This window comes from Macrobrachium nipponense, chromosome 8 (assembly GCF_015104395.2).
Source record: "Macrobrachium nipponense isolate FS-2020 chromosome 8, ASM1510439v2, whole genome shotgun sequence".
Taxonomy (NCBI): domain Eukaryota; kingdom Metazoa; phylum Arthropoda; class Malacostraca; order Decapoda; family Palaemonidae; genus Macrobrachium; species Macrobrachium nipponense.
Genome location: NC_087203.1, coordinates 25,164,171 through 25,174,170, shown reverse-complemented (window position 1 = coordinate 25,174,170; position 10,000 = coordinate 25,164,171).

Sequence of the window (10,000 nt, the reverse complement as noted above, 5' to 3'; positions counted from 1 at the left end):
AGCGTTTGACAGGATACCTCTATAGTTATAAAAAAACAACTGATCTGTCTCTAGTGTAATTGTAAGATCCATCTAGGGGTATACAAAATATTATCTACATCCTGCAAATAAGGCGTGTTTATCAAAGGAAAATCCTATAACCTTCAAACATATTAAAATCCGTTTGAACAAAAATGAGACAGTTAATCAAATATTAACTTATATAAAAGAACAAATCATTTGTCTCATAAATCGTAACATTGTTCAAATGACCCAACAGAATTCTCCCACAACCGCAGTCGCAATTTGCACGCAAAATCTCGAGAAGCATGCACCCTCGAATGTCTTAGTGCGTGTAAAAACAAAAGACTTTTGGCTGGTAAAAAATGAAATTTTAATCCTTCCCGACACTCTGAAATATAACGATTTCCGCGAACAAAGTTAATCTAGTAATCCACAAAACCTATACATTAAATATCGCATTTTTTTTATTGTTGCTAATTTTTAATGACGCCCACCATTCGTAGATGAATCTCTCTGATAATCTATCTAAAGTAATATCCGTAAAGTCATTCAAGCAGAGGTGATTCAGCAGAAATTTTTTTTTTCTTTTACCTGAATACCAGGAAGTTTCTCCACTAGCGAGTGATCTCTGGGAGAAAAACGGATGTCATTGAAAACAAAATACGGTCTAAGGACAAACATAAAGCTATATACGTACCTTCGTGTAGAACCCCAATGAAATTTCATAATAGAGATAAATGACGAAGAATGAAAAATGTTAGTAATAGGAGTCATTAGGAAATCAAATAAGCCCATATAATTTTTCCCTCAAACATCATGCCATAAAAGATCGGACTTGGCGTATCTGCGCAGATTACTGTCGCTTAAACAAAGGAAACGACTCCCGATAGTTTCCAGTGCCATGTACCGACGACATCTTATCTCTGTTAGGTTAGAATAAATTTTTCACCAGCTTGGACTTACTTAAAAGGCTTTTACCTGATACCATTACCTAAGTGATTGTACCTCATATACCGTTTTCAGCACACTCAGGGGACATTATCAATTTTTACGTATGCCTCCGGCTTACGTTGCGCCCCAATTATAATATAGTGTTTGGAGACTTTTAAGGGATACCCTACATGCTTATATGGTTGGTCTTGTAATCTTTTCTAATACCTTAGAAGTACATTCACATAAAGTAGAGCTAGTGCTACAGAGACAAAGACAAATAATCTCAGAGTAAAATATCTAAATGTGAGTTTTTAAAAAACCGAACATGTTTATCTAGGTTTTATGTGTCTAGTCAAGGTCTTAAAGTAGTCCATGTAAGGTGTTGGCTATTCATAACTTTCCGGTACCTATTAACGTAAAAGGGGGATACAGCACTTTCGCGGCTTTAGTGGGTATTACAATCGTATGTAAATATGTAACTCTTCAATCATGACAGCTCCTTTAACAGATCTTACGAAGAAGAGCGTAGATTTATTATGGTCTAAAAAAAAGCATCAACAGCGTTCGATATCTTAAAAGCGGAATAATGCAGCTTACCTAACTTAAAAATCCCTGATTTGAATAAGGATTTTTTTTTTATTGCCAACAGACGCCTCAGACCAAGGGGTGGGTAAGAGGGTATTACTTCAGTAATATGATAAACAGTTCTTCCCTATAGCTTTTTATTCACAGTAAACTAAAGCCCTCTGAAAGTAAATATGCAGTAATAGGCAAGGAAGGGCTAGGTATCTTTAACTCACTAGTACATTTCAAGTTCATAATCTACGGCTATCCTGTTAAAGTCCTCACTGAGCATAAGTCACTTACCGAGTTTTTCAAAGGCTTTAATCACAGTCCAAAAGGAACTCGGTGACAAATGATCATTCAGGTCTTTGGAGCCAAGATAAGATATCTACCTGGGAAAGCAAATTATCATAGCTGACGCATTATCCCGCAATCCCGCACCATACAGCAAGGAACCATTAATTGGACTAAAAGATATAGAAACATCCATGCCTATTGTTAAAATCGTATCTAAACAAGAAAATTCCTTAACCCAAGAGATCGCGAGCATTGAATATCTGGTTGGAGCGCAGAACTGTTACAAACTGAACAAAGCAAGAGTCAACAGGCATAACCCAAACAATAAACACTTCGAACGGAACAGAGTCAGCAGCAATAAACACCAAACAATAAAACACTTCGAACGGAAACAGGGTCAGCGGCTAAGCAAAAACAATAAACACTTCGAGCAGAAACCCTAAAGCAAAAGTATATTTAAAGTATGTGTATCAGAATAATGTAATCAAATGTAATATTATATGTAGGTCCGTGACGAGGAAAAACCCGAAGAACACAGCAGAGGACTAACGACCAGGTAGTAGTAATAATCTCTTTCATACCAATCGTCATAAACTGGTTGCATTCCGTCATCCAGGGTTCCCTCCTATGTCACAGAAAGCCAAATCACTGTTTTACTGGCCTACAATGCTTACAGATATAAAAAGCACATAACTGATTGTAACACGTGTCATGAAAAACAATGGGACAACATCTAAGACACCTGTCAGTTAAGGGCCTATCCTGTGCCAAATCAATCCTTGAAAGAATATACGATAGGAATTATTAACCCAGAATTACGAGTCTGACAGAGGGAATACACACTTCTTAGTGTTAATAGTTCCTTTGACGTTTCTTATAGAATTAATAGCACTAAAAACAAAACACCGCATTGAGTGCGTTAGGAATATTTATGAGAGCTAAATCAGTAAACATGGAATTCAACACATAATAATCTGTGACTCGGGTGGTGTAAATCAATAATAATCTCCTTAACACGTGTGAATTCCTTTCCATTAAGAAAACCAATAATATATTTTTATCACCCAGAGTCATCGGTTTGGTAGAATAACGGATAATTAAATAGGAAGTGTTCAATGTCTTACGAGTTACAACTCGTGATATTGGATCCGAACTGGATTATAGCGGTTCTCGCGTTTTAAATACCTTTATCATTTATATCTTGTATCTATAGAATTGATGCCGCAAGTAGCCTTATACGGTATGCCGCTAGAACACTTTTCCACATATTCAAGCCAACCATTAATTTATCAAATATATATAAAAAATATATAAATAAATAAATATAAAAAATAAAATAATATGGATACAAGTGGAGTCAATATAATACACTCCGTAAGAAGTCGGAAGGGTTACAAATTATAATAAAAAAGGAATCACGATAAAATCGATATGCAAGACGTAACCATAGATTAATTAAATATCCAAAAATATATGCGTAAAGATTTGAACTCTAACTTAATCGCTTTAGTAATGACAAATAAGCTAAAAGTTCAAACACATATCCAAAAACCTACTGACTATAGTGTCTGTCCCCGTTTGATATTCGTAGTCAATGAAAAAAAAAATAATAATAAATAAATAAATAAATAAATAAAATAGAATAAAAGAGATTTTAAAGTCAGGAAGTCTATAAGTGAAAATGTTATCTATGGAATAATCCTATATGAATCTTATACAGGGCTAATAATATATATAGAATTTGTATGGAAACCTTTTTCATTAGTTTTAATAAGGAATATTTAATTTAACATAATTACAATTATGCAGATTTCCAACATGAAACTAATATATTGTTCAATTTTGGTACTGTTTTCTTTTTCAGACTCTTCTCATGTGGGTCGAGTATTAAAAAACAAAAAAAAATTTTTTATCCTAAAGTCGTATTTATTACAGCAAGTAACGTAACTCTTAGCTGGCTGAGAGCATCTCCTGCCAAGTGACGACGTCATCATTGCCGTATCAGCATTTGTTCCTTTAAACCTCAATAATCTGCTTACACAGGCTTCATCTGTGTGTCGTCTCTGCTTGCGAAGCAGATTGACTGGAGAAAGGAATGCTTAGCCCGAACTTCTCATGGGCAAGGCAGACATGTCTATCCGTATGAGCAATGCAACTTTAGCTAAGGAGTTGCAATCATTTTAAAATTAATAACAAAATAAGCAAATAGAATTTCTATAACAACAAAATGAATTAATTTTCTGAACCTCATAGACATTTAGAAGTATCAAGATATATATATGAAATATTTACTTGCAACATTAGCCTATTACAATTCAAGTAAAACATTCATGGGAAAATGTCACATTTTCTTGAAAAACCCAAAGTTTATTTAAGAAAATTAGTTACATAGTGGGTTTTTTCGTTGCATCTCCTACCTATTAATAAAGTTTTTAAAATTAACCTCAGAGGATGCGCGCGAGAAAATTGAATATGAAACTTTTGTTAGGGCACATTGGATCAGATTTTATCACAACTTAATTTCAGTTAGCATAGAGAACTACAGAATCATGATTAATCTTCTCTTTGACTCTTATGTTGCCTGGCAATCTTACAATTAGCTCCGTTTTCCACTTCTTTGTCTAGTAACTTACTACCAGTAATATCGAATTTTCTTTGAGATTCGTAATGATATCTATTTATTTTTTATAATTATGGATATTTTTACAAGTCATCATAGACCTGGATAGGTTCACTCATTGTTAATGCCAATGGATAAAAAAGTTTGTACAGCGGACTCTTTTGAATTCCAAAATATCAGCGGGAATTCATGTGGGTTAAGTCTGGGTCTAAATGGCTCTCTCTCCCCTCCCCTGTATTAAGTTTGGATGTCGTCTGAATTTACTTTGCCCTTGTGACAAGTATAATTTCACTTGCAGGCTGATTAATGGAACCTGGTTACAGTATCCTGCAGTACGAGAGTTTCACATCGCAACTTCAAAAATCGTTCGTCGCAGCGGACGACTACAGTCAGGTAACAACCGCCTACAATGTGAAAGGAATTTCATGGACTTCTTCGACCGACACCGTATCTCGTCGTTAATCTCCTTTTAATGCGAAACGCTCCGGCGGCTGTGGGAAATCGACTACCGAAGGGACATACTTCGGCACAATTACGACCCGAAGGATATTCAACTCTACTTTGCTGGCGAAGGAGGACTCGTGGCTGGGGATGTTTTTTTTTATTCATCGCGAACGTAATCGTGTAGCTTAGGATGCAGAGAATAAGTATGACGCAAAATAGAACGTTGGACCCGCCCAGGGAAATTTTCCCCGTTTCATTGGGCCTATAGGTGGTTGTCTGGAACTGTGTAATGGTCGAAAAGTTGTTCGAACGTTAGTTAAAAGTGAAGTAGTATAACCTCGGTCCATGTATCCTATATATATAAGTATCATGTATCATATATATAAATGATCATAAATAACAGAATCGAAAATATATTTTTTGCGTGTACGCACTAGGAATCTATATATAAATGATCATAAATAACGGAATCGAAATATATCTTTTGCGTGTACGAAATAGGAATCTATTTAAAATGCACATATATTATCATAATTATATGAATCCATATACATATGTATAAACAAATCAGGTAGCCTATAATCAATCTGTTACCTTTTATCTTACCAATATTTGCAGTTATATAGAGTTAGTATATTGATTAATGAATCAGATATGTAACAGTTAGCATAAAAATCAACGAATCAATCAGCATAAACATTAATAATTTTATCAATTCATATATGAAATTTTTTATCAGTTAAAATATGATTTTTATCATGTTAATCTTCATTCTATGCAATTATCCATAGTACATTAGTATTTTCTGTAGCATATGTATATTAATGAGATGAAGTGAAAAACTGTATCATTATATATCACGTGATCACTATTATTTCCCAATATCATTGTTTTATATTTTATTACTTGAATCAATTCATGTACACAACGAATTTTTATTTACTTATATATATATATATATATATATATATATATATATATATATATATATATATATATATATATATATTCACATAGTGTCTGTATCACACTCCTATAAGTCAAATGCAAGTCAAAGTTTGAGTAATTATTCAGTGTTAAGTGTTTGGTAGCTGACCGAGCTGATGTAAGTGTTTACATAATAAAAATATGGAATGTTAGTCCATATATATAAAAGAATAAAACTAAAGAGGTCAACCAGATTGCTTGCAGGAATGTGATCAGACTAGAGACACTAAAGATGACGTATACAACAAAGTAGGCTAAGATAACATGCCGTCACCTGTAGTCATTCATTGTTTATAAACATTAGTCCAAGCTCCCTGCTTGAGACAACTACCCCGACCTATAATTCAAACGGCCTACGTGATCTGTAGCGTGTCTCATTTTGGTTGTGTGTTCGTATGAAACTATGTCATTTGTATGTATGTTCATATGTTCGAACTACTGTCTGTTCCTTCATAACTTGTAACAGAGATGGTAGACGGGCAGAACAGAGTTAGCTATCGTCATTAGAAGACCTGTACCTCTTTACCTAAGCTTTATCATGTAGAGGAATAGGATTAGCCATCATCATTGGCAGAAGCGATCAAGCTATCGTTATTAGAAGACTTGTACAATCATATCTGATCTTCAGCATGTAAAACTTCAGAAGAATATATCTATTTTTTATACTTCGTGTTTTCTACAAGCAAACCTCCTCACCACGACTTCGTAAGTGATCTACAAACCCCAAAACACTCCATTGAAGATGGAAGTGCAATACCAACCGACTTAGCGTATAGATTATCGCAAGTCTAACATTACCTCATAGGGCGCCTTATCATACAAGGCACAAGCCCTAATATATATATATACATATAGGCATACAAACACATTATCCGTATAAAAGAGGAATTACACACTCATGTAATGTATATATATATATATATATATTATATATAATATATATATTATATATATATATATAATATATATATAAATATATATATATATATATATATAATATAGATATATATATATATATATATATATATATTATATATCTATACCTTATATATATATATATATATATTATATATATATACTATATATATATATATATAGATATATATATATATGCATAGATATAGTATATAATATCCTATTATATATATATATATATATATATATATATTTATATATATATATATAATATATATATATATATATATATATATATATATATATATATATATATATATATATATCTGGCATACAAATACATTATCCGTATAAACAAGGAATTACACACACATAATATATTGTAGTAAACATATTGAAAATATATATTAAATTATAATTTTTTTTATATATTAATTTAATATATTATATATATATTTATTTATTATTATCATACTTATTAATATACTATAATATATCTATATATACCACATGTGTGTGTAATTTCTCGTTTATACGGATAATACTTCCAAAGCCGTAGGAGATATTAAGAAATTTTCCCATTAATCATGAGAAAAACAGTCTACGAATGTAAAACAGCAGCCTCATACCATCATCTCCCTTACCTTGTCTTGCATCCTAACCGTAAGCAATATGTATACATATTATAAAGGAAATTCCGTACCTGGAATCCAACACACCTAGAGAATTAGTAGACCTACCCAAAACATGGGTACAATCTAAAAGGTTTATAGAAGGTTATGTCCAACTGCTAGGTAGCAGGGACAATCTTTTATAAACTTCTTAAATTGTACCCATGTCTACTAATTCTCCAGGTGTGTTGGATTCCAGGTACATCATTTCCTTTATAATCTTCATTTGACATTTATACGAGCTTTGTTTGTAGACTAACTTTATCAGTCTGCTTAGTAAAGCACGAGAGTCGAAAGGCCTTGCAGCAGTACACCTATGGTCTAGGTATATATTACCTAGACCGTGGGTACACCATTGTTTCACTTTCCGTTGTAGCTTTTTGCCATATATATATATATATATATATATATATATATTATATATATATATATATATATATATATATATACATATAAAATAAAAGGAGCCCATAAAAACACCAAAATATAGAGAGAAAAGTACTATATTACAGAGACTGCTGTCTCCCTCTTCAGGTAGATGAATGTGAAAAGTTTACAGAAAGGTGGTATTTATACCAAGGAGTCCATCCACAGGCAAGCCAATTTAGGTCACCCCCACTGGTAATCTTCCGTTAATCTTCTTAATGTTGGTTGAATGAAAATCTTGTCGATCGTATCTGTATCCCATGCTCCTTTTGAGATGTTATTACCTGGCCTCTCTTTTTATTAAGGCCGATTCCATCATTTGACTCTTGTACCGGCAGTTGCTGCTATAAATTATATGTGACATATTCCAGTTAATCTATGGTTATGGTTCATTTATATGGTTGAAAATAGCTGAGTTCTGTTGTCCATACCTAACTGACCGTTGTGTTGTATTAATCTCTGGGAAGTGATTTACCTGTAAATCCAATGTAAGATTGGTCACAGTCCTGGCATGGGATTTGATAAACCCCAGTGTCCTTGGGGGATGTCTTTTGTTAGACGTTAATCAGGGATTTGGCTAAGGTGTTTGGGTAAGTAAATGCAAAAGGGTTAGATTTTCCGAGGGTCTGAGTCACCTTCTTAATCGTGTCCAGGTGTGGAATTTTTATTTTATCGTTGGGTGTTATGTCTGGTCTTGTCTTTAGGGGGTCAGTAGAAAATTATGTTGCTTTGAAATTGCTTTCTCAATTATATGGTCAGGATACTTTAAAGACGAAAGTTGCGTACAAATTAGTTCAAATTCTTTTTCCAGGAAATCTGGGGAACAAATTTGTAAGGCTCTTAAGACAGGCTGCGGGCTACACCTATCTTGATAACAATGTCGTGATAGCTAAAGTAGTGAATGTATGAAAGTGAGAACGTTGGTTTTCTGTATATGGTAAATTTGTATTCTGTCGTGTCTCTGATTATTAAAACATCAAGAAAAGGAATTTTGTTGTCTGTTTCCCATTCAATCTTAAATTTGATGCTGGGCACTATGCATTTAATTTTGAAAGGAATTCATTAAAATTGCCCCAACTATTATTCCAGAATGTTAGAATATCATCTACGTATCTATCCACAGCATGTTTTTGGGTTTTATTGCATTTATTATTGTAGTTTCAAAGTATTCCATGTACAGATTGGCTAAAACGTGACTTAAAGGACTACCTATACTACACCCGAATTTTTTGTTTGTAGAATGATTCCCTGAATGAAATACGTTATTAGATGCACATAATTCAACTAACTTAATTATTTTGTCAAGGGCCAATGGGAAATTATCTGAATAGGGGGATAATTTTTCCCTCAAAAAATGAAGAACCTTAAAAATTGAAGAACGTTGTATACTGGTACTTTTGTGAATAGGGAATCTACGTTAAGGCTTAAAAGTTTTATGTTATGAAGTGGTCATATTGGTGGGCTTCTCTGAATTTGTGACAAAAATCTTCCGAATGCTTAATGTGACTGGGAGAAAAAGTGCCTATAAAAAAGGGGAAAGGAAGCCAGCTAATCATTTAGAAATTTTGTAATTGCCGCTCCAGCACATAAAATATGGGGGTCTTTGGAGTTTGGAAGGCACATAAGGAGTGGGTAACTTAGGATTAATTATTTTAAATTTCTCTAATAGTTCAATACTCTTTTTGTCTTGGCCAATTAATCTTACTTTCCGTAAAAATTCTGTGGGAACGTTTTGGAGGGGATTTTTCGTCGAGTTTGTCGTAAGTGTTTGTATCGCTAAGGAGCTGGTTGAATTTTGTCGAGGTAGAAAGTCTTTGTCCATTATTACGATTTTGCCGTCTTTGTCGGATCTACTTTTATTACATCCACTTTTTGTAGCGAGTGGATGGCTATCATAAATCTACTGTACGGGAACAGGATATTTTTCTTATTTAGTCAGTTAAAGCATTTAGTAACACTCCTTTTAAACATATCTCTTCACGGCTGTAGTTTTTGTCAGATATGAATTCATCAAAAGCCACTATGAAGTCTAGGTTGTTTTTGGCGGTCCGGCATAATGGCAAAGGATAAGCCTAGATTTAAAACTAAATGTTGATTTACAGTAAGGGGGGTGTTGGATAAATTTAAAAACTTTGTCTTG